Genomic DNA, 26,033 nt, shown 5'->3' with positions numbered 1-26,033 from the left:
AAAGAAGTCAGAAACCAGACTTTGGGCGAATTTTTTGGAGTGCATGACCATGGGAATATTCTTCTATTCTTTCCACTTATCGAGCCTCAAAGAACTGGAAAATGGGGAGCACCAGAGTACCTGATAGATCCACTTAAAGCTCCAGGTCAGTAGCATGCTTAAGCGCATGCTTAACTTTAAGCATATGATTAATCACATCCCTGGTCCACAGAGTAATTAAACATGTACTTATGTACTTTGTACAGTGTAGAAGCAGCCTGCAGGCGTTCTCTAAATACTGGTGTGCCTGAGAAAGTGGTGAATCAGAAGGTGATTTTTGGCTGGAATTTGGAAATGAGCTTAAAAGAGTTAGTTAGGCACCCAGGACTCATTATATTTGAATGGCTATGGAAAAGCTGGTCTTGTTAGCAGAACCACGTCAAGTAGCAAGCTATGGCCATTTACTTTATGGTAATGCTTTAGTTTTGTTTAAAGTGAAATGATTTTAAAATCGCTTCTGCTTGGTAATTTCCTGCTGCTCTCCTATAACTCTTTGCTTCTCTTAATGCCGACCAGACCAGATTCTGTTCACCAAAGCCCAGGCCGGGCAGCCTGTGGCTGGCAGCTTCCCTCTGAACTTGCTGGTCAGTTTAGGTAGATGCAGAACTGGCGGCAGCGCTGGCAGGTTGATGCCACCAGTACAGCTGCTTTTCCTGGCAGTGGTCAGTCCGGGCGCAGCCCTGCAGTAATGCACCGCTCCGGGACGCGGCGGGCAGCTCTGCAGCGCTGCTCGCTACCCATACACACCCCAGCCTGCTCGTGCCCTGTGCTGGGGGCCGTACCCTGGGCTCACAGCTGCCCTAGTAAGCCCAACAGCTGGTAACCGTGTTACTGAGTGTGGTCCTGGGCAGAACTTCAGCCTGGGACTCTTCCAGCCAGTCCTGGATATGGTCTGAGAGTCAGCGTGAGCAAGGGACCGTTATCAATAGGCTGTCTGCATGCGCCCCCCCCCCTTCTTTTCATGGCTAATAGACTTTAATAGGACAGCTGTGACCAGACTGGGCTGGTTGGCCATGCCCTGGTTAATTTACTAGCAGTCTTGTAGCCTCTTCTAGCCAGAGCTCCTCCCTGGTGGTTTTCTCCGAGCTTTCTCCCTTCCTGTCCCCTTCCTTGTGCCAACCAGTTTAATGAGTTAGTCATCACACCAGCAAGCTCCCTTCCGAGCTGCTCTGGGTGTGTTTTGCCAGCGTGCTTGTTTGGCTGTGTGATCTGACCAGGCAGCGCTGCCATCCTCTTCTTTGCGAGCCTGAGCCAGAGAGTGGGTCTCTTGCCACTCAGGGTAGGTGTAATGTGGCAGCCTCTAGGAGGCTTTTTGATGACTAATTGTTTTATTTTATATACTTAAAGTCAGTTAGCTGCTTTAATTTCCTTGTTCTCCAAGGCTTCTGCATATAAATGCTAGTGAGGTCACTGCAGTGAGGCAAGTTGGTGCAGCATCAAACGGTACTATCCAAACTATTGGCTCCTACGTATCTGAATGGTGGGAGGCTCGTTTTCAAAGCAGCCTCCATGGAAAGTCTGCGTAATGTGTTTGATTATCCAACCCTGTCACTTTCAGAGGGACCCAGTCAAGATTAACAGAGCCTAAATGTACCCTCTCCTAAAAATAACTCCGGCTTTCCAGCTCCTCTGCTGATACTGGGGGTGGGAGGGAGGAGAAGTGACGCTCCAAACTGAGGATTGCAAAGAAAGTGGAAGTGTAAAAGGCACGTGGCCAAACCCACCCCTTCCCTGTCCTGGAGGATGGGTGCTCTTGCATTAGTGCTCAAGTGTTCCTTCGCTTTCGGGTCCCGGTGCATCGTCCTGTGCGTTGGATCTTCCCAGGGACACTGCTGGAGCCGTAAGGACAGGGAGCTCAGTGCTCCGCACAGAGGTTGGGCAGCTCTCGCTGCTGGAGTCAGCAGCAATGGGGATGCTGTCTGTTCCTTGGCAAAGTGAAAGACTTCTGGAATTTTCCTAATGTGTATATTTTTATTTTCTTGTGGGTGAGGGAAACTAATGAACGCAGTTAACACTGGCACTTCTGGAGCACGCTTGGGCCTGCACAAAGGACAGCCTGATGAGAGCCACAGTTTGTGCTGGCAGGGCCCAAAGCCAGTAACTGCTGCTCTTAGCAACTTGTTCACGGCTGACGGCACTTCCCAAACGCCGGCTGCAATTGTGCTGTGCCACAGTCTTGGGTGCAGGGCTGGCTGGGATAGATCACAGTTAGTCATGCATGCGTTCTCCTGCACTGCACAGTTAGTATTTTCTTGGGGACCTCTCATGTCATTTTCAAGATGGCAATCTTGGTTTTGAGAGAGAAATCTGAAGACAAGCCTCTTTTCAGAAAGCAAACCCCACACGTAAGTGGTTTCTGGAAGCCTGCTTTGCCAGCATTTCTCCAAAGCAGCTCATTAATTTCACAGCCACGTTGGTATCAGTAATTTTCTTGTTATGTCCGTTGGCTCATTCACCTGGAGTCAGCTCCTGGTTTAGGCAGTGCACAGCGCACGGCGTGCTTGGAGCCCTGGTGCATTTTCAGCCGCTCTGAAGGCGGCCCTTCATCCTTTTCAACCTACCTCGAGCCAGCGCTGCTGCCATCTAAAACCCCAGGCCCAAGCTCTTGTCTGGGAAGAGCAGGATCAGCAGCTGGAGTTAAAAGGGCCAGAGTCTCTCCTGTGAGTGGGTGTTATTCATTTGGTAGTACCAGTCCATTCCAGCTAGGGATCTGTCCCTTTGTTTTGTGTATAGGACAATTTGTTTTCAATTTTTGTTTCTGAAAGGAAACTGTCAAGACAAAATTCACACTTAAAAAAAATTAAGGGAAACAGCCCTTTGTCCTTTTCTAACAATCCCCCTCAATGACTAAAGCTGGAAGAATTGTAGAAACTGCGATCATTTTCTACCTTGGGTTTGGTTTTGTGCTGTTCTTGCATTTTCTGAGTTTCAAATCCAATGCACCAAAAAGACTTCAGTCCCAAATCACCCTGATAACATCAGTGTAACCTAGAGATCTGTGCTCTGATGACTAAAATCTGATTGTCCTTTATTTAGAAGTGGAACCGGGGCGGCAGGGAGCTGAGAGCAGCCTGGGCAGTATTCCCCTTTTCTTCTAGCACACACAGTCCCGCACTGGCTTTGCAGTCTGAGAAAGAACACGTAAAGCCTCCACAAAGGGGGTCCCTGGAACAGCACGTATACATCCTCGCTAGAATCTGCCAGCGACCAGATGCAAGTAAAATAAAATCGGGGGCGAGATAGCTACCCAGGCTGAAATCTGCAATGGTGCCGATTCCCTGTTTTGCTGTACCCTGGGTGTGCTCTGTCTGCTTGTGGTGGGATCCTGGCTGCTGGGAGGCTGTGGTCTCCCTGGGGCAGGGGCTCATCAGATTTTCTTCCGTGTTGGTACAACAGCAAGTGCCGCAGGGACCTGGTCCTTGCCTGGGGCTCCTTGCAACTACAAAGAGTTGTTTATTGTCAATCCAAGAAAAAGAGGGGGGGGAGGAAAAAAAAAAGAAGAACTTTTGAAAATAATAACAGCATGCATCTCATTTAATCTTAGTCCTAAAAACTACTTCATACTCATTACAAAGGAATTGATTCCTTAAATGAATGAAGCAGCCATGAGTGCTGCTTTCAGTGTGGGACTGCTGACGCTCTGACTCATGCTTTGCTTCTTGCAGGCTCTGGCTTTTATGCTTCATTTAGGACACCAGCGTCATTAGCATTCAGAGGGCTGCTGCTTCTTTTTGGTTATTATTATTATTATACTGCTGTTGTAATTTTTTCAAAAGTGCAACTCATATTTGGACCAGAATCATGGCTGATGTTTTATTACCAAATCAGGGCATGGGGTTTGCTTTCGTTTGACTTGCAAGCCATAGAAGAAATGCTAAATGAAAATAAGGTGTAGCTTTGTACGGTAATGCGAGGATCTCAGGGTTTTTTTGGATGCCAGGCTGCCTGCTACTGTGGAGTGTCATCCTCTGTCAGGATGGGTGAGGATATTTTGTCTTGTGTTGGACATGGCTGGGATCCTGGTGACTGCCCCAAGCCTCGGCATTGCCACTGCATGCAGAGCGGCCGCGCCAGCCTGCCGTGCGTGTCCCTGGAGATGGCATGTTTGAACTGCAGCAGCTCCAAACAAGATGCTGCTCTGTGTGGCTGAATGTGGCGACTCGGCCTCTTTATTTTGGAGCTGAATGTCAACACCCGGGCTGGGGCCAGCGAGTGCTCGGGCCTGGGCAGGGAGCAGGGGAGCTGTGCCCTGGGAGATGGCTGTGCTGCCACTCACAGCTCACCCCGGTCCTCAGAGACGCTCAACCACTGGTGGTCTTCCTAGCCTGTGGGAAGCGGGGAAAGGAGCCTTTGCTGAGGGACACAATGTCTTTACTGCAAGGGGGGAGGAAAAAAGAAAAAAAAAGAATGTCCCTGAGAGTCTCAGGGGTTCCTTGCTCTGCCACAAGCACCCTGGAAGCCCTCGAGCATGTCACAGAGTCCCTCTCAAGGGCGATAGCTTGCAGGGACACTTGCAAGCCCACCATGGGGATGGGGCCATCCCAGCACCCTACAGACAGAGGTCATGGGGAAACAACAGGGCAGAATTGTGGGAATCTGCCTATGGTTTCTTTTGAGTCCACCTCCATCAAAATTCAAATTACTGATGAATTAAAGGGAAAGTGTTGCTCCTTGTCCTAAGGACATGCTGGGCTGGGCTGGGATTTCCAGGAGGACTTGTGAATGAGAGTTGAAAATTCCCGGCCAACGACTTGGCACCTTTCTAGGAGGGAACCTATAGATCTTTTTTAGATATTACTTAAGCTGAAAGTTTTTGAGAAATCAGTAGTAATTCCCTAATTAAAATCCCGTCTTTATTAATAAATTAAAAGCAACTGCTTCTGCATTTGGGCAGACGGGTGTGACTTGTTCTTGCTGGGAGCTGGGTGCTGCGGCTGGGCAGCCCTGGGGTCTCTGCTCCTGGACAAAGCGCCAGTGCTCACCTGACAGCCAATACCACGTGTATTTGCAGAAGGTGTCCCTGCCTTTTGCCCCAGGGGTTTGGGGTGTCCAGGGCTGCTTGCAGCTGGGCCAGGCTCTGTTTGAAGGCGTTTCTGCCGAGCAACAGACGAGCCATCTGGCGTCACACTGAAACGCAGCCTGGCCTGGCGTGCGCTGAGGAGGGAGCCTGCAGGGATGACAAAGCAGTTCCACACCTTCCACTGGCCGTGTCATGGCTGGGCACCGGGGCTCGGGGCGGCTCCTGGGCACGTCAGCACAGCCGGGTGTGCCAGCGTAAGACGGCAGAGCCATGCTGGAGAGAAAGGCCCCTGTCAGACCTCTGCCCTTCTAGGGATGGACTGAGCGGCAGCAAGAAAAATGAGGGACTTTCAGGGGCAGCTGTGTTTTACTAACCCAGTCATAATGCCCCTAAAAATCCTTATTGTTCTTGCAATGGTCAACTGTGACCTCCGGCACGGGGAGGCCTGGAAGGAAAACACTAGCACTCGGGGCTTGGCAAGCGTGGAAGGGCAGGCCTGCCCTGGGGAAGGCTGGCTTGCAAGTCGGGGCAGTGTTTCAGGCCCCAACAGAAAGCGTTTCTGTTGGAGTGGAGCTGAAGAGATGTGGTGCTGTGAGTCGTACCGAGTACGTACTTGTGTGAAGCTCAGGGCAAGTGGGGGAAACGAAACAAACCGAAGCGCTTCCCCTCCCTGCTGTGTGTGTCTGGCGTTTCCCCCCAGCAGCGAGGACTGCACCCGCAGGGACGCCCAGCCCCGCCCCAGAGAAGGAGCCGTACCCAAACCCTTCGGCCTCACCCCCGCGATGCCCTGCTGTACTCCTCCTTCAGCTGACGGCGCTGTCGCTGCGCAGCTCTCCGCTCACCCGCAGCACCTTTCTCTGCGCTTTATTTCTACTCTCATTTTTCAGATCAGACCAGGATGCAGTAATTGCATGCAAAGAAGCAATTGGATAAACAGAACCGTAATATTCAATTACTTGCCATCTTTATGCATTCTAATGCTTCATTTGCATTTCTGAGAGCTTCTATATGTTAAGCAAAAGTTTGTATTTTCATTGAACTCTGCAACAATGTTCAAAGCTTTTATCCTTTAATAACGCTACCTTGGGGTACAGATAGTCAAATTAATCTGGCCCCGCAACAGAAACAGTCCCTTTTCCACTGTCTGGTTGGTTTACTCATTACCTTTTTTAAAAGGCTTTGTTTAAAGCTTTTATTATGTTTATCAATTAATTGATATGCTTATCAATTAATTCTGCTTCATATGTCAATGGATTAGAAATGCATGCTTTTTTTTTTCACAGTGACTACACAGACTTGCTTTACACATCACTTACCTATCTTTAATTGGGTTATATGGCTCTGGAGCAAGATTTACTAATTTGTTATTTGTTATTCTCAGGAGCATTTCAACTGCTTTTCTTAAAGCTGAATTCTTTGTAAACGAGAAATGACCAGAAACCCTGAACCGAGTCGCAGGCCTCGCTTAGCTCTGTAAGGCACGCTGCCGTGCTGACGCAAGGCCAGTTAAGGTATGGTATGAACGGGAGCTGTACCAGCTGCTGTGGAATGAGTATGTTCCTGTGGAGTCATCCTGCACAGCTACTGCGGAATCGCCAGCTCTGCGGTGTAAGCAAGCCCTAAAAGACAATCCTTGTCCCAGTGACTGTGTGACTAGATAAGACGAGACAATGGGCAGGAGGAAGGCACCTTGCTATCAGTTCAGGAGGGGCACTGTTCAGCCAGCTGGGAACAAAGCAACTGGGGCGCTCAAGGCCCCACAGGACTGTCGGAGTGTCCTTCCCTGCAGGCGGATTCCAGAACGGGCCACTTCTGGAGCTGTTTGTTTCGGGGATTCCTGCCTTGACACCTTTGATTTCTGAGACTGCCCCATCGTGGGAAGCCCCAGACTCTGCTCCTCTCCATGAGGATTTCTTCCTCTAGCAACTCCGTCTTCATTTGATACTGAAGAGGGATGGAAGGGCTTGAGTGCTTCCTTGGCACGATGGGCGGATGGAATTACTTTAACCTGTTCTGATTCTGGTACCTACCAAGCCAACTGGACCCAGTCACCTCAACTGCTAACAGGCTGCAGAGCGACGGCCTACTACAGTGGAATATTCTTTGTGCTGAAAACAGGAAGATCAGGAATGAGGGTTTGTAACTTTTTTGGAATGTGTTTCTGTGTTATAATTTTTATCTTTATCACCACCACCTTACTCAAAATAAGAATATTTAGATGTTAAAATAAATACATTTTTGCTCTGAAACGCTGGAATACACCTCCCCAGCTTCTTCCTCTCTCAGCTCTGCCACTATGAAGAGAACCCACTCATGGATTTTAGAGTCGGAAGGATGAGCCTGAACCTCAAACAGAGTCACTCCTGCAATTCATCCTGAAGCCAGAGCCCTGATGAACGGATCTTTTTCTTATGTGCTGTGGGATTTCTGCCTATATAAATGTCTGACAAGCTGTTACAGTGCTTTATAACCTTGTGTCTTGTACCTTACGGCAAGCTGCAAGTTCCTGCTTATGCATCTCGTACAGCCTCTGTGGATGAAACCCTTCATGTATGTGACTGCATGTGGTGAACAGGAGAGCAGGGTGGTTTGGTGTTATTTTTATTCTGTCTGTTCCCAAAACAGCTTTCCCAGTCACGCAGGTCACACACATCCCCTCCAGTTGCCATACTGCCTGTCGGCATGGAGGGAAGTGGAGCAGAGGTCTGTAGGGACACTTGGTAAGTGGCCGGGGCTTATATGCAGGATCCCTCATGGCTATCTTGCAGGTGGGATCCAGCTCTGCTGGTCTCTCTTTAGGACATTCTCAACAGACCCATGAGTCTGTTTCTCAGGGCCCAGGCTAAGCCACTAAGATTTCAAGAACAAATCTGGCTGGTTTTGGTTAGGGTTTGGGTTTTTTGTTGGGTTTGGTTTTGTGGGTTTGTTTGTTTTTTTTTTTGAAGTTCAGGGTCATTTAGCACCTCCAATTTGGCTTGGAAAAATACAGAAATAGCTAAAATAAAGGTGCTTTGAAAAGTATATGTAGGCAATCATGGTTTTTTTCAGACTCAGTCTCAGGTGATGTCATTTGTTTTCTACTGCAGATAAGCACAGCCCCAGACTTCCTTCAGGCTGCCATCCCTAGTGTATGCTAAGTAGTATGAACATCAAAGTAGATGCTACTGAAATAAACCGCCCTGGTATTCTCATGCACACAATTCTTTCCCTGAAAAATGTATTAACAGCAGATGAACTAAACTTGAGCCACCATTCATGCTACTTTGCACATCCATGAAGGGGCACAGCATCTAGATCGGTAATTGTGTTAGAGACAGACCCGAAGCAGCAAAGACCAAAGGGTGCAGGGTCAGAGCTCAATAGGGAAAAGAAAAAAAATCAAATTTCAAGTACAAGCAATTCTATTAATGTCTTTCAAGCACTAGTGTTCTAGGCTGCAAGGAGTCTCTCACTGCAGGGGACACTTTCTGAACGGCCCTGTAATGTTACCAGCTGCTTTTAGTGCACAACTCCTGTCCAGTATGATGTGGTACATTCAGTCAAACAGAAATTATATGTCAGCCACGTAAACAGAATAAAAACAGTGCAGGAAATACATTTTGCCTGCAAATTTGTTGCTTGCTTTTACTGAAGCCCTTTGGTACTTTGCTGTAGTTTCTGATTAACAGCTGCATCACAAAGGAAATACAGTTATTTAGGCAAACTTTTGTCATAATTTAAACACTAAATTTTCAGCAAGACTGAAGGAATCCAAGCTTTCAAGGAACCTTTAAGATTTAGCAGGTTGTTGTTAAGGTTGGTCTTTTTGGTCCAGAATTAGCTCTGTTTAACTAAGAGAACATTTGTAGGAGTTGGTGGGAAACAAGTAGCAACTTCTCCAGTGGGATCACTGGGCCGACATTCACAAGAGCTGGACACTGTTCTGGTGCCCAGTTTGTATTGCCTGGAGTTCAAAGGTTGATATTTGGTACTTTTTAAAGAGGAAAACCAAAACAAACCCCTGGCAAAGTGAACAGACTTCCCTAAGTCTCAAGTTAAGCACACAAACTCATCAGCTGATTTAGGGTAGTGTGACTTGTGTGCATGCCTTCGTCTCGCCAAGTCTGAAACCTCTGTTAGGGCATTGGAGCAGGATTTGTCTTCCTAACCTCAAAGCCCAGCAGATAGAAAGTCCGCTTGTTACTGAGGCAGATGCTGCTTTATATGCAGCTTTTAAAAAAAAGAAGAAGAAGAAGAAAGTACATGCTTTTTCCTGACTGTTAAGGATACAAGAAAAAAGACTGTGGTATTCCAGATAAACAGCGCTGCCAGGTGTAATGGGTTAAATCCCACATTATAACTGTCAGTAGTCCTCTTTGACTGTTTGTCATGGTGCCCGTGACCTGACACAGTGTGACAGACACTGAAGGGATCCTTGTCAACTAGTGTCCCTGCAAAACTTTCCCCACTTTTTAAGTTCATATTCCTGTAAACTTCATTTACTCTCTGCATGTAAATTCAGACTGGTTCTTTAAGCTCAGTAGCAGCATGTTCATAGACAAAGGATGCAAACAGAGAAATTTATAGAGTCGTAGCAATCCTCTTTGTAAATCGGGGTACCAGTGAGCCCACGGAGATGGCCATGATGCATTTATTTATTAGTCTGTAATTAAGGGAAGGCAATGAAGCTTCCTCTGCACACCCCCGGTCTCCTCAGGCTGCTCATCTGCCTCATGAGAGAAGCTGAGAAGTACAAGAATTCACTGCACTCCTGAATCTGTGGATGAGCAGTTTGTTTTCTCAAACTGCCTGTGACTTTTGTTCAGCATTTTTAAAGGAAAAATTAAAAAAAGACTTACTGGTTCTACAGCCTATAGTTTACAAATACACTCTTAGTTCATCCACTTCAGATGATTCATTTACTTCTCCCACAACAGACTGACATCCCCTAATTAGTGCCAGCATATACAAGAGGCATTTTTAATCATTACATAATAAAGTGGAAGAGACAAGGACTAATGATACGGTAGAGCCCAATGACATTTCCAGTGCTCCATTATGTAGGACAGGTTTTGGCCACCAGCCTGTAGGCACAACAGCCATTACACATTCATACCACACTACCGGTTACGGTATCTTCTGATTCTTATGTCTGGCAGCACGGATCTTATTCTACGTGTAGTACCAAATTTTTTGCTCCACAATAGATGACAAGCAAATCTATGGATTCCAGTGGACTTCCAAGTAGTTACAGCTTGCTCTTAATTAGGGAAAGGAAGCCAAAGGAATCATGTGCATTGGAGTCAAATACCATTTATAGGAGTGGGAACTGCATGGGGATTTCAACAGTGATTAAAATAGCCAGGGACCGAGGCACACTAATGATTAATGGTCTCCTCTGAGCTGAAGACATGTCCTACAGAATCTGGCCCTCCTGAGAGACACTCCCGAAGTACAGTTTGGCTGAGCCCATTTTAAAGGCATGAGCAGGAATTGGTTGGCTAGGCTTTATCTTCCTTCGTGTTGTGGATCAACTGTCACGTGGCTGGAATCATTAGATCCTATTTCTGACGTGTGTGATGTACACAAGTAGCTCTAACCCAACCCGAACCAGAGAGCAGTGGTGTTTCCCCACCCCCAGCCTGCCCGGAGGGTGGGCAGCCTGGAGATGGTACCGTGAGCGCTCACCCCTGCACGCTAAGCCTGGTGCTGCAGTTGGACTGAGACCAGCCCAAAAGTATGTTAAAGCCACTCAGTTTTTCTGACTCTGTTCTTGTTCACATTTTGTGACAGTGCTACTTCCTAGACCCCTGCCTGTCCCTCTGGCCAGGGGCTAGCTCTACCACCGAGGAGTGACATTCCTCAGCAGCAGCAGGTGATCTCCTGATGGAGAATCCTGCGGGACGCATGCAGGTGAGTTTTGAGCGGCCCCGACTCTCCCCTGTCCCCGTTACACACAGCCGGGCACCCCAGGGCCGGCTCAGCCAGGCCCTGGAGGAACAGCTGCTCCAGCAGCGGCTGCGAGCGGGCAGGGCCCGGCACGGCAGAGCTGCATCGAGGGCGCTGGGAAAGGCTGAAGCCCACGCAGGAGGTGAGCTGGAGGGGGCTGAAACCCACGCTCCACCCTCACGCGCTGTGTGGCAAAGACTACAGCCTTAACCTCGGCGTGCCTCCCACCCTGGGTGAACCAGAGATAGGAACCTCTGTCTGTCTCAGTGGGTTTCTGCAGTACTTAATTGATTTGTGCTGCCGAACAGCCTCGCAATAAATGAGTACAAGGTGTAAAGAAGGCTGCGTTAGTGGGAAAGATCCAGCTGAAACAAAGCTTAGATAGAAAACATGTGCGGGCTGAGAGCGAGCGTACCCTCTCCCCGTTCCCGCTCCCCAGCCCTGCACAGGGTGATTAATGCTTTACAGAAACACTGGCTGCTTTTCAGGCCGCTGCCTTGTGCTTGAGCATCTCTAGGGCCTGACCGTCCAGTGGGGTTTCCCGCTGCAGGAAGGAGGCCAGCTAAGGAGCTGAGTGACACCAGTTAATGCAGCTGCCCTATTCCAGCATCCTGACACATTAAGGGTCAGCCTTGCCCATTAAGGGTGTCTTTTCCTGCACAGAAACAACAGTACAAGGCATTACTATAAGAAAACTTGAAAAGGACACAAGTGAGGAACTTCTGGGAATTCCTCAGGTTTTTCCAGCTGCAGAGGAGGGTGAAAACTGTCAGCTATAAAAATATTATAGTTTATGCTGTTAAAGAAATCATCATTTGTTAACAGGTAGCTGAATTATATCCAATTCTGTTGGCAGAGCTAGAATTAATTTTTTCCCCAATGCTATTGTATAGTTAACAGCTGGCAGAAAACTGGCAACCAGGGCTGGGCTGGGCTGATAAATAACGCAGTGAGCCTTGGAGCAGAAGACACAGTATCTCATGGAGTGACTGCAGCTCATGCTGGAATGTGTTGAACAAACGCTTGTTAACAGTCTATGCACAGGCGGAAAATTGCCTGATGAAAAGGTACTAGGAAAATGTTATTTAAATAAGACACAGATTTCCTAGGGTTAGCAAAAGAACAAGCCAGGGTTTAGGTCTAAGAATACTAAACCGCAGCAGCAAAGCAGCAAATATTAGCATTTCTCGCTCATTGAAACTGAGAGTCTGGTAATAATGAGTGAAATGTCCCAAGCAGTTCTAAGATACGAAAGGCAAGCCAGAAAACCAACAGAGAGAAATATTTTTATATTTGTTTCACAGCTCCCAAATTCTACTGGAGAATTTTCCACTCTTCCAGATGTTTTCTGAGGCAGATGCAGAGAGAGAGAGACACACACACTGATTTCAAACGTTGTGTTGCTTCTAAGCTGACCAGACCACACTGCACCACCCGGGAGAAGGCAAGGTAACAAGTGAAAATGCCCCACCAGGAGATACTGCTTCAGGCTGGAGCTCAGCACCTTGTAGAGCAGCATATCGCTGCCCTGGGTTCTGTACTTAACACTGCTCTGGTTGTGTCTCTGCTTTGCAGGCATTTTATTTTTATCATGGGTAAGAGCAGGAATGTGTGTGTCTCTGTGAGAGAATGAGCATGGGGCTGCAAGCTTCATCTCAGTGCAAATAATATTTTGGCAGGAAACCTGCAGGAGATTAAATTAGGGGCCTAACGACTGAATATTAAAACATGTCAAACTTGGTGTTCCTTTAAATAAGCAGCTTCAAAACAAGGAAGCAGTCTGACAAAATTAGCAGGTCCAGAGTGCTAAAGGAATCCACTATGGGTCACTTGTTTACCGATGCAGAATTAAAAGCACCTTTTTTATTATTTTTATTGGTAGCTGTATATGTCAACATGCTATTTCCTCAATGCATTTTGAGTCCAGATTAGCTAAAGTTTTAGGTGTTGGCAGACTTGCTACAATAGAAGGGAAATGCCAATGGAATAACTTTAAACATGATCCAATCCCTGATGATTCATTGGATGTGTTAAAATTTCCTTTGAGACCATGTAAGTAATGCAGGGACTGGAGTGCAGAGTGCCTGTGACTCAGCTCTCTGCGAGGCAACAGGAGGATGTCAGAATTACTCACTGGGACAGGAGGAATCTCATTTATCTATTTATAGGCAAGGCTGAGATGAGCTTGTACCATTAAAGAGCCCAGTTTGCCAGTTCCCGTAAGGGGAGAAGGAGGGAAGGACCTCACTTTAGCTGTTGAGATAAAAGCTTTAGTATCAGCCTTCCTCCCCCCCTATTTCCAAACCTGACGACTGGCCAGCTGTATTTTCTCGCGCTTGCCCAAGCAGCGCAGGGCTCCTAGCCCCGGGCTCCTCCCTAGCAGTGCTCTGGCCGGGGGCACTGGCTGTCGCTCCCAGCCCTCCCCAGGGGCCTGTGGGATTGCCCAGTTCAGTGCCCCAGGGTCCGAGGAACTGCCGCCGCAGGAGCATTACTGTGTCGTGTACCCGTCTACCAACTTCATTAACGAAGTGCTCGTTAGAGGCCAGTGCCAGCTTTGCCAACATCCTGTCTGCTGCACGTTTCTCTCTGAGGGGGCACAGCGTTACCCCTTGGCCGGGTGTTCTGGCTGCCAGCATCAGAAGAGGAAAGGGCTGGGAGCTGAGCGCGTCCCCTGCTCCCAGCCGAGAGCCAGGGAGGCTGCAGGGAGGCAAGGCAGCGATGCTGCCAGCATCAGGACAGTGCTGCCTGAAGACGTGGTTTCAATCATGTAGACTCAGGCTTGGGAAGAGAAAGATGATGACATTTTTGGGTAAAAAGCAAAAGCTCAAACTCACAGAAAAATGTTTTAGAGGAACTGTTTCTGTAATGCAACCAGACCTCACAGCACTCGCTTTGCCGTAGCTTTCTCAGCAAGAAAGAGATCAGCACGTGGTAGGGGCAGTGTGAGTCTCAGTTACTGCGCTGCTTCATCGCTGGGAATGCATTTGTGGTCTTAACCTAGGCCGTTCCCTCCAATTCCCTGCACGTAACCACCACCGTGGCTGACTCCCTACCTGTGGAGTTCTCTAGGAACACAAGGCTCTGGATTACCGATCCAGTCTCCCACTATTACAGTCAATTACATCATATCACACTTCTTGGCAAGCTATTCCAGCACTTCATTTTAAATTTCCAGCCTTAATATCATTTGTTCTTGTGCCAGCATCATAATTTAGTTTAAACAATTCTCTTTTTTCTCTGATCTTTACCTATCAGATGTATTTACTGAAAACAATCCTATCTCCTCTAGTCTTTGTTTTGAGAAACTAAACAAATGAAGCTCTTCTAGTCTCCTCTTGTTCTAAACCCTCTGATCCTCCTCAATGGCCTTCTCTGTACCTGCTAATCTTCCTTGAACATGAGTGAACCTGTATCTTCTAGGATTGTGTTTGCCTTTCCGTATCAGATCAGTGGCTCACAGTTATCCCTCGAAGCAAGTAATTCTCTATATGTTTTTTTTTCCACCACCCTGCTTTTGTCATTCTCAAGTGAGTAATGTGATATTCCAGTTACTAACTTTAACTGCATTTTTATACCTCGCCTATTCTATCTCAGACAAATTCTGCCATTCAGTTATTGCTGATTGATGTCGTGATCCTCCTCTGTATTACCAAAGCCTGGGTCCTCAGCAAATTTCTTTACTACATTCCTACAGCTGTGCCAAAGTCATTAACAAAACAAGTAAGACTGGCTCAGGACTGACCCTTGAGGAGTTCCAGTTATTAACTGCCTCTGTCCGGCATTTCTCCTTTCCACAGAGCTCCCTGTCATTTGCTTTAGCAGTTCTGCATTTGCTATCCACACTAATCCCCATCTTCTCAACTTCAACTAGTAATTTCCCATGTGCTATAATATCAGATTCTTGACTCAAGTCTGGATAGAGTAAATCACCTGTATTTCATTTGTCTAGGAAAAAAAAAACCACCAACCAGTCATCAAAGAGAAATACGAGGTTAAGCTGAGCTCCTTTAATGTGCCAGTTCTTTCCAAATCCTGGGATGGAAATCTGCCAGTGCACCTTGATCTGAGCACACTGAATTCTTTAAGCCTTTCCTTCCGTCTTATATGTGATAATTTTCGTTCCCTTATGTACGTTCCTGCTAGACATCCTATCTTTGCTCCACTATTCAACAAGATCATCTCTATTTAAAATGTAGGCAAAGTGGTTTTGACTCATTTTTAGACCATATGTAGACTGGCCTAATGTCAGCCCCATTCTCACCCCATAATGACCACATTTATTCTCTTTTTCTCCTCTATTTATCTAGCTGAAACCTTCTGCCATCTGTTTAATTTCCTTTTCAAAGCCTGATTCACAACTTTACTTCTGACATTTCTCATTCTACCCCTACATTTCCTGAGCTCAGCAAATTAAAATCGGATGACTAAGGCAAATCCTGCCTCCGGTCATCTGCCCCACCACTGTTCTCTGATGCCGCCCTTGTGGCAAAGATGACAGGGTAGCTCAGGAAGCAGGTGCAGAGCGGCTGGACTGCACACATCACTGGCACGACGGCTGCTCAGGACCTGCTGTGTCAGCTGCTTACTCAGCCCCTGTGTCGGGGTGATGGGCTCCAGCAAAGAGCCGAGCAGGTGCGCGCCCCTGCAGTGGTTCCCCTCCAGACATCTGATTTCAGTCCCTGGCCGCATGCGGACTGAGCGCCCTCTTGCCGATCAGACCCTCTGCCCACTCCTTGCCTGCTCTCAGTTAACTCCCAACATGTGTTTGGGACTGGTTATTTATCCCACCCGTTTTGGAATGTTTCCCTACAGGGTTTGTCCTCCTGCATGTTCCAGCTAGTTTTGGAATCCAGTTTCCACCACATTCGACTCCTCGGCTCTTCAGTGCATTTGATTCCACTAATTAGTTCCCTTAATTTCTCAACATTTGCCCTTTTTGAAATGAATGTGTTTGGTGTATGACTACAGACAGTGCTGGAGATTCACCCTAATGAGGTACATTTCAAAGCTCCTGTTTCTTAACCAGAGCCTTCAGAGGCTCCGGATGACTCCCAGAACTGCACTTGCCTTTCCGTGTGTGTGAGCTCAGTATCACCGAAACACTTCTCACTATTAACTGGCATTTTCATTTTATGGACAACTGAGACGTAAAGAGCCTAAAGATCACATTTCAGAAGATACGGCATTGTATGAGGAATTAGTTAAGCACCTAAGGTGAACCGCAGAGCTTCCTGACCCCACTGAGATCACTGCAGCAGTCTGACCTTGCTCACTCGAAAACTAGGTGTCTGTGCTTTGAATTCTGTCCAGTTCTTGAAGAGAGCAAACACATCCAGGCTGCAGATGGACTTCTCTCAGACGCACAGCCAGGACAGGTCACAGCCGACAGCGGACCAGAGGAGCCCTGCCCCCAAAGCACTTGGCAAAACCATACTAGTCACCTAAGCCCCTTTACACGTCCGGGCCTTACTGCCACGTAGCATAGCGGTATTGAAGGTGGGGTTGGGACCTCCGCAGTGGGCCACCAGCCCGCAGACGGATCTTCCCCACTCCCTTGGGAACCACCCTGGGATCCTGCCCATGACAGACGTCCTCGCTTTACCTGCTTTCTCAGCTGCAGAGTGGCAGCAGCATGGCCCTCGCTCCCCAAAACAGCGTAAGACTGACACGACCACAGCACTAAGGCCATGTTGCCATCCTAGACAGACGGAAGCGATCTTCCACTGGCAAACTGGTGCGTGTTCAAACCCAAAGAAAGGGACGAAATGGCAGAGCAAAACCGATTTCTCTCCTTTCCTCTTCTCTCTGTTAATATACTTGAAGATACCTTGGAGTGAGAGAAGGATGTGCCCCTCTCCCAGAGCATGTCTGCCTTGAATGCCCACTGCTCCGCTGGGCACCTACTGGCCTTGGCAGTGTCACAGGACTCGTGTTTTTCTAAAAGAGTAACCTCCTTGTGAACAGGCTCTCTGCTTTAGGAAACACAAAGCACTTTTGTCTTCCAAGTGTCCTAGCCGTCTTTTCACATCTGTTGATTCCTTCACTAACATTTCTTTTTGGCCTTGGAAGAAAAACACAACTCCACATTAAAGGGATGGTGCACTGTTAAACCCACGGGCTGCACCACCCTTTGCTCCCCCCCTGCAAGGGAAGGCAGTGGAGGAGACCAATAGGGGGGGAAAAAAGAGAGAAAAATCTATCGGCTGCTGGGCACAAAACTGCTTTTGCTTTCTAGTGAAAAGGCAGCAAGAGCATCCTCAGAAGCACATAGCAGCTGGTCAAACAGGCCAGAGCCTGGATGCCTGAGGCTTTCTTGTAATCGTAGTAACAAGTCCAGGGGCCACATTTCCATTCGTCCTGGAAAGCCTCTGCAGCTGGGATTGCTCAGGGGAGTGAGACACCAATGTTCCACAACGCCGTATGTTGTCTGTGGTGGGGATAACACTTCGGCAATCCCAGACTTTACAACATCACCTATCAAGGATACCAAATCAACAAAACACCCTTTTGTGCCGCTTCCGCACTGACTCCACAGCCCTTCTGGCTACTGGAGAGCCGGCGCTTCGCGACAAGGCTTCTTACACTTCTGGAAGAGCTTAGGAGGGGTTGCAGGTGATCTCTGCCTCCTGAGACCCGTACCAGCTGCACGCACGCTGCTTCCCCGCTCAAGGCTAGCGCTAAGCCAAACAAAAGCGCTGACGCTACCAGTGGATTACACTCACCTGTTTGACTTTGCAGAGAAGTATTCACAGACCCAGTGCCAGCTCCATGCCTGTCACCTCCCAGCAGAGACTTGCAACTGTGTGTGGCCTGATGCAGCTGCAGAAGGGCCATCTGAGGGCTCACAAAGCTGAAGTCCGAGGCACAAAGTTCAAGGCGAAGGTCCTGTCGTGACAGTGTGTGTGGTCAAGACCTGCCTGCCTTTGGGGAGAGGCAGAGGAGAGCAGGACTGCACCAGGAGCTCTTTGGGCTGGACCCGCAAGAGGCAATCAGCTCACTTTGGCAACAGCTATATGTTTTGGGGCACCTGTCGGCACTCAGCATTCCACATCGGGTGGCTGTGCTCCCCTCCTGTAGCGTGATGACTGAGCTGGCACCTGAGAACAAACTAATTAAAGCACCCTGCTCTCAAGACCTATGTGACAGTGACTGCAGCCCTGTTCACTGAAATCAGTGGGACTCTGGCCACAGGCCTGATTCATCTCCCTCCTACATCAGCACCTTATCTTACAAGTCCATTGACTTCTACGAAATTAGAGCTGTTGGGCCCTGCGCGTCCGTGAGGGCATGGCTAGGCCAAAGGAAATGGGGGCAGCAACGCTTGGACATGATAGAAATGGAAACCTCAGGAAAGACTGTGTCTGCCTTGCACGCTTAGCAAGTTAGCAGAACATTAACGATGTGTCACTCTAATAGAGTAAGTGCTTCTAGATGCTTGGCTGATTTTGGCAAGGGGCACTTTGAGAAGGATAAAACTGCATTTTCATTGCTGAGAATCTTCCTCCAGTAATAAGATGTGCCCCATGGGATGCTGGTAACATTGGTATTGTCTGCACAGAGTAGCTAGGGGCTAGGGTCTTCCATTGCTCAACAGTATAGACAAAACACTTACCCCTGAGTATCACGCTAGTCTGGATCCAGGATTTACAAGCACAGGGACAGCCACAGGTAGGCTGTCCTCCAATTAGCCCATGAATCTAGAAAGAAAAAAAATGACGTAATTTTGTATTCTTTCCTTTGCATATAAAACATTATTAAAATAATCAGAAAAACAGATGCATTGTATCAGTAACTGACAAATCAAGAATTTGGTCATAGTTGCTCAGGAACCCACAGCCTTGTTGCAATACCAATAATGATTATTTATAGCCTACTATGCAAGGAAAGTAGTCCAGAACAACTTGATTATTATAATGTAAGAGCGTCATCCCAAGGGAGGAGTCTAGTGCAAGGTGCAGGCAGCCAAGATCTCACACCATTTTCTTGTCTTAAATTATAAACTTTATTGTAAGTACTGTTTGTGTATTTTGTACAGAATGTCTCAGTTCCTCTGTAACAAACACCCATTTTATTCCTGCTGAATTCCATTGAACTTAACCCTGATTTATACTTAAGATCAGAGGCAGATCCGTATTTCTGCTTTATATATAAATCTCTTGGCCGCCTGTTCACAAGGATGGGTTGAGAGAATGAGCTGGGTGGCAGAGTAGCTATTAGTCTTGATGATATTACCATAGCATCTGGCGAAGTTACATGCAGTATTAAAACAAGGTATGAGAAATTCTCTGCTCTTGAACAGAGCTAACAAAGAAAATACACAGAGGGTGGGAGGTAAGGAAGAGCCACAGAAAGAAGTAGCTGTACAACACCACATAGCAGGCAACTGAGAGAGGCAGGAGCAAATCCCTTGTCTTTCAGCCCTCCCCAGCTTCACGCTGCCTTTTGATCCTTTGTGTTTCTGCACATGGATGCATCTTTAACGACAAGCCCCGTCCAGAAAAAGAAAATATTTTTTTCTTATTGTCAAGAGAACTAGCTTTCTGCTAGTAGTGCAAACAGATTCTTTCCCGTGATTAATACCTGTCTCCTGTGTTGAAGACGTCAGTCTCTGCATGGATCAAATCCTAATAAAGCAAAGCTCTCTTCTTAGAAAATAACATGTTTTCCATTTTTTCTGCTAACATTCCTCCTCACAATTGCCCTTGTTTAGCCCTATGATAATTTTATGATGCAGTCCCAACATAACTCACAGTACTTCCCATTATTGTGTGCCACAAGTGTTTACAGAGCCATTTTTGTGGTAGATACCAGCCTTTAGACATTCCACATTTCCTGTTTCACTGGAGCCAGGCATACACTGTTCAGTACTGAAATGCAAGTTCCTAATTAATTTATACACAGCAAAGTGCTTCAGTCATTGCAATGATAACGTAATGGAGAGCAGCCCATTAGCAAAACCTGGCTATCTAGCATGGACAAATTATTTTCTTTTCATGTTTCTATCAATATTAAGATCCATTAATCATCTTGGGGGGAAAAAACCCTACCCGAATCCCAAACTGCCTTTACACTTTTCTACCAGTACTGTATGGGATCCCAGGGCCAGTCTCGCTGCCTCTTATAGCCAGGAAACCCCTCTGATGTGCTGGGAACAACTGGGTTTTTACCACCACAGGGGACTTCACAACTGGTCCAACTCCACTAATATTCTCTTTACAGAATCAGCACGTAATAGCCCAGTTTCAACAAAAAGAAATCAAGACTAAATTCAGTATATTCTGAAGGAGTGAAAATTCCTAGCAACAGCTAAAAGGGAAGCGGAATTCATAAATACCTCTTTCATCTTTATCAAATTACCATTCAGTGCAGTTACATTTATTAATAACAACATCCCTTAAACCACATTGTGAAAATCCATTAGCAAGAAACGCTTTAAAATGTTCAACAGGCTTTAACAGATAATTTATCAAAGGCTAAAACAATTAAATACGATAAGCAGAGTGGGCATTTTTATGGCCTATGGAGCTTGCCAGGGGGCCATTATGACATACTCAGAAATGGACTGTTTGCGTGGCATAACTCAACTTTTTTCTTTAATTCGATCATCTACATTAGCAAGGGGTGATGCAAGCTAATAGTATTCTTCGAGTATATAGTATATAAGCTAATATAGTATTCTTCATCTTATGTACTTGCCCCTGAAAATGCTGATGGCCATTTCGGAGCTGCCACCTGTAGCGTGTGCCGCGTGCCGAGGTACCAGGCTGCTGCTCTGAGCCGAGGGCGCAGGGAGGGAACCCGCGAGAGCAGAGCACGGCTCGCAGGGGAAACACTCTGTAACAAACCCCAACAAGAAGTTGCTGAACTACCCCCACGAGGGTCGGCCTTACCAAGGCTGACCTGGGGCAATCGTCACATCATTCTCCCTTTCAGCACACCCTGCACTTGCCCTGGAAGTTCACTTATTCCCCTCTTTCATTACTTGTTTTTTCTGAAACTCAGTTTAAATGTTGATCGCTGTTGAGTAATCACTACCAAAATACCAGATACGGGGACTGAATCCAGACGAGGGGTTTTGTTGTTACCTTCATGCAACAAATTGCCAGTCTCGACTGTTGTGCATACCCTGCAACACCGAAGGTTCGTTCAGGTCCCGGGGGGGCTGTTACAGAAGGACCGACTGCGTCCTCCTCCTCCTCCTCCTCCTCCTCTCGGTTGCTTCCAGCTTGCAGCAGAGAACAATAATGGCACAGGCAGCTCGGCACTGCTCCGCACTCATTCCCCAGCCGTGACTGTATCTGTCACAGCCTCCTGCTGCATCAGTGCAAGGAGGCTTTTGATGACATTTTCTTTGTTGCTGCAGAGGGCAAAGCCCGAGTCAGGGATTACAGGGAGAGGCGAGGGGGAAGAGGCAGGAGATGCAATTGCAGCTGGGGAGCGAGTGAAACAGCAGCTCTGGGGTCTCGGTCCACTTTCTGGGCTGCGCGCAGGGTGGCTGTGGGATGTATTAGGTTTTTGCTTACCTGCTGACAGATCAGCCCATGCAGGCTCTCCTTCCAGATCTGATCATTTCCTAAATCTGTAAAAAGCTGCCCGAGGCAGGGGTCAGATGGGTTCTGAGGCAGACGCACACACTGCCGCCCAGCTCCTCTAGAGTGGAAAGTTCTTTGCACCTTGAAGCAATATGTCTAATTCACCCCAGGCACAGACCAGCAGCACTCAAGTGTGCATTTGCTTCCCCAGTTCATTCCACTTAGGAGGGTGAAACAGTGGCAGAACAAATTAGTGGCAGAATGTATCTTCTGTAATCGCACAGGAGCCAACTTGTTAGATGATTTTCTGTCCCAGCTGAGATTGCAGCTCCATGATTACTTTCAACTGAGTGCAACTGGAAAACACATAATTGCATGGACCAAAGCACAGAGATCTGCAGCTACAGACGCCTGGTGCTCAGCTGGTAAAGTGCAGCGCACGGCGGGGGGCGGGGGGAAAGGAAGTCAGAAGTGAAGCGTACCTTCCCACCCCACCACATCCCCGCCGCAGAGCTTACGGCTGTCAGGCTTGGGCAGAGCAAAAGGCTAAAATTTCTCAGGTGTAATGGCAGATTGTGTGGCATGAAACACCAAAACCTATGTCAGTGCTTGAGCTGGCGGGTTCGACTCATCCAGCCAGATGAAAGCAGCCCAGACCAATGCTGGTGAGACAACACTTAGCATCTCGCAGGCACAATCGTTCTTAGCTGTAACATCCCCCTCCTGGCTCATTTTCTCTGTTGTTGACCTCCAGTGATGGAGGAAAGGGGCTGGACGTGGAGAGGAAAAAGAGAAGGCAGTGGATGGTGCTGTGAGCAGGAGAGGGGCCTGTAGGAACGGGAAAGAGGGAACAGCTGTGGGGCTGGGAGGGAAACAGAGCCAGGGGGATGAAACATACGCTTCCCCTTTGGGAGGATGGGCTGAGCCAGTCTCAACAAAAAAGAGCTAAAATGAAAGGGAGGAAACCAGAGAAGAGAAGAAAGATGGAACAAGGGAGATCACAGAGAACAACAGGAAGCAGTGCTAAGAGGACAGAGATGAAGGCTGGGGCTTGTTGGGGAAAAGCAAACAGAGAAAAAAACCTTCAGGAATATTGTGCAAAAGACAGAGAGAGAGAATAAAAAAAAAAAGCCCTATAAAAGTGCCAGCTACCCAGCTGCTGCAAGCGAAACTCCAGTACACTTACGTCAACACCACACCACTGATCAGCACCAGGGGAGGAGGTTTGGGGTTGTTTTTTAATTGCATGGAAAGGCTTTCAGCGACGCAGAATATGAACTCCAGCTTCCACTGAAGTCAAAGGGATTTACAGGTGCCTCCAGCCACAGAAAAACAAGACCCAGCTTGATAAAGCCCATGAGACAAGATGCCACGTTACAACCTGGAGAACAACCAGCCTTTCACCTTGTCCAACTTCCACCTCAAGACCCAGGGTGGTAAGACCAGCACGTGTGGGGAGGGGGCACACAGCAGCCTCTGCACCCACGCCAGGGACAGTGCCCCAGCTCTACCCTACCTGCACCACAGCAGCCATTTGCTCCGCTTTCCCTGATGAGCAGTGAGGTCCCTGATTTACATATCTAAGCGTGAGTAGGGGTAAGAGGCATCCGCTTTGCTGGTTGAAGTTAAATGTTTGGCTTATTGGCATGGCTTGTTTAATTTGGCTCTTAGTGCTCAGTCGGTGTTATTAGAGAAAGCAATAAAAGCACATTAAATACTAGGAACTACATTAAAACAACATGGAGCATGCAATGCAGACCAAAAAAAGCAAGAGGGCTGAGTATGGAGACTGCCATTCCCTCCTTCAGTCACCCTCTTCCATGTGAATATGGGGAGTGTTACAGGGCTGTTTGGAGTGGTCACCACGTGTCTGGGAAGTGTCAGACCTGTACCCGAGGTTGGCTCCTTCCCCCAATGCCAGGGTGGCTGCTGAAGTCAGAAGTAGGGGCAGATATTTAGCTCTGATGCAAGCTGACAATTCAGAAGCAGTGAGCTCTCAAAACCAAAGGCTCTGTCCCAGTTTTGCTTCAGTGCAATCTTCCCACAGGCAACAAGTGTCCATCCTCAGCCTGTCTCCCTCCAAGCTACATAAACCGTCATTAAAGAGAAGTCTGTGCTCCGCTGTGCACCCAAAGTGTTCTTCTTCTCCAGGCTGGCGGATCGTCTGCCATCTGCCACCAACCCCAAGAGTCGCAGCAGCTGCAGAGAAGGACGCAGAGCCATGCACAGGGAGCAAACACCAGCAACAGAGGCTCTGCCACTCCACTGGCAGCAGCTGGGACTTGTGGCAGCCTCCCAGGCTGCACATATTGACTGGACTGTCACAGATGTTGAACTTAACTGGTCATTTTCAAATCCTAATTCACCTCAGCCACGCTTCATACACTGCTACAGTTCATTAGATGCCTTTCGGCTCTTCCACTGCTCACTCAGGGCTTCTTCTGCAAAAGACAGCCCTCCATCTCCGCAGTTCTTTGCAAACCTTGAGGCCCGCTTCACACAATTTCCTCAACTTGCAGCCAGTCTCACCCCGAACAGCTGCATGCCTCAGCTGCCCACCCGTCAACTGCGCAGTCTTAAAGCATCTGGGTTCACCACATGGCTCTGGGGGCAGTGCCCAGGGGCCTCGCGGCCAGCTCCGCTGGGGAGCAATACTTGTTGCCTCGAGATACCTCCCCACGTAAGTCAGACGACAGGGCAGAGTTTTGACTGTCTTTGGCTGACCACATACAGCCTGGCCACGCTTTTAGTGGTGTCTACCAAAGACCACCAGAGCCGCTGAGTTGTTGCATGCAGAAACGTGGGAGATGTCTGCTCCTCTTTCCCCCCAGCTAGTGGTTCTAGAAAGGCTCTGAAACGGTGCGATCAGCTCCTACGTGTCCCTGCTGAGCTCCTTCCAGGCTGAATTCTTACGCTTGCCATGTTTTCGCCAAGACATCATTTTCTTCTCACCATGTAATAATGGGCAGATCCCCACCACCACAGGGAGGGACTGAGAGATGTCAGAAATGACACATCTGTCACCTGCCCAGGCCCTGGCTCGCTGCTCTACCCTCGCTTTTTGCAGCTCAGACAGATTTCTTGGTTTCTGCTTTGGCCTTGAGATAGGACTCCTGAGGCCGTGGGATCATTCCTTTGCCCGTTTTGTTAACTGATTTGAGCCACAGCTGTATCCTTGCATTTCTTCTGCACCATGAAAACCACAACTGCACATTAGGTCTGGGCGGATGGCAAGGTGGTTATTGCAAAGCCTAGATGTCCTGAGCAAACAAAGCTTTACATGTCATCACAGTGTGTGTGTGTGAGAGCGAGAGAGAGAGTAGTTCTTGAACATACCAGACAATTTCAGCGAGACAGAGAAAAGGATTTCTCAAAGCTCTGAAGCTCCCAGAGGTGCACTGGAGATGACAGATGGAGGATACAGACACCTTTAGTATCCCCCCAGGAAAAGGCAGCAGTGAGTGCTCCCTCCACATCAGACAGCAGAGATGCCACAAGGTGAACACTGTTCATTAGACCAGCACATCATGAAATTACTCATTAATAACCTCGGCGTGCCTGATCACCTTCTCCTGCCTGGAGCCGGGCCCCACAGAGCTGTTAGTGAACAGCGTTCCTCATCACCTGCCCATCACCCTGAGGCCTGGATCTGTGGCGATAAGGGTACCTCAGTGCCGCTGCAGAACGGGTAACCGAGAAAACGGCGAGAGGATCAAGACACAAGATGACGAGAGCTGCAGTGGGGCAACAGCTGTCCCTCAGCGCAGCCATTGTTCCTGCTAGGAGAAGCAGCCTTAAGAAAGTGGTGTTAATTACAGGAACTGGATCACTGGCTTGAACAATGTCAGCACGTCCCTTTGAGGGCATTCACTCCCCCTACACCATGAAATGACAAGTTATTATTTAACAGCAGACCTCACACAGAGGAATGTTTTTCTCTATTCATGACCTCTAACAAGTATAGCAATTGTTTACTACACTCTGAACAATCCAGCAGTAGCTATAATGTAATAATTATAGAGAAACCTTCCTAAAAATATATTTCTGATGCATCAGCAAAAACTCGGCAGGGCCCTCCAGCTGGCATTGAACATATGAGTAAAGCCCACATTGAGAATCAGATCGTGCACTACATTTTGTGCAGCTGTGCAAAGACTCCAGCGAGGACTCTGGAGCAGACGCCTTGCAGTGATGGAGGGAAGGACACGAAGCAGCAGAGAAGCAGACAGGGCAGGAGCCACAGGTTCCTGTCTCAGTGGTTAATGACAACAGAAAACATCACGCCTGTTTTCAAGCTGGATAAACTGCGGTTCTGGAAATCAGAACACCAGCACATTCTAATCCGGCTACTGACTTGCTAGTGTCTCAGCCTGAGTCCTGGCTGTGCTGGCATTTTTCATGGAGTGAGACGATTCATTATATTATTATTTTCATCCCTACACACTACAATAGCATCTGGAGGTTCCTGCAAGAATCAGCTCTTCTCTGTGCTCCTGTTGGCAAACTCCAGCTCA

The 26,033-nt window shown here is 48.0% G+C and overlaps 2 long non-coding RNA genes across 3 annotated transcripts; one reads left to right on the top strand and one right to left on the bottom strand.

Annotated features, from left to right (window-relative positions):
* Window positions 1-606: 606 nt before the first annotated feature.
* On the bottom strand, window positions 607-21,949 carry LOC130147351 (uncharacterized). 2 transcript variants are annotated; one of them, XR_008821207.1, is made up of 4 exons: window positions 21,511-21,949; window positions 18,600-18,684; window positions 17,710-17,872; window positions 607-2,808 (listed from the first exon to the last, which is right to left on the bottom strand). It is a non-coding gene; the product is annotated as an uncharacterized LOC130147351 (long non-coding RNA). The 2 variants fall into 2 exon arrangements; XR_008821208.1 differs by lacking the exons at window positions 607-2,808; window positions 17,710-17,872 and adding an exon at window positions 17,959-18,084.
* On the top strand, window positions 2,723-18,998 carry LOC130147346 (uncharacterized). Its single transcript, XR_008821197.1, has 2 exons — window positions 2,723-12,436; window positions 15,800-18,998. It is a non-coding gene; the product is annotated as an uncharacterized LOC130147346 (long non-coding RNA).
* Window positions 21,950-26,033: the final 4,084 nt, after the last annotated feature.

Source organism: Falco biarmicus, chromosome 1, assembly GCF_023638135.1.
Source record: "Falco biarmicus isolate bFalBia1 chromosome 1, bFalBia1.pri, whole genome shotgun sequence".
Classification (NCBI taxonomy): Eukaryota; Metazoa; Chordata; class Aves; order Falconiformes; family Falconidae; genus Falco; species Falco biarmicus.
The sequence above is the reverse complement of the archived record's forward strand: the minus strand, read 5'-3'. Positions and strand labels throughout refer to the sequence as shown.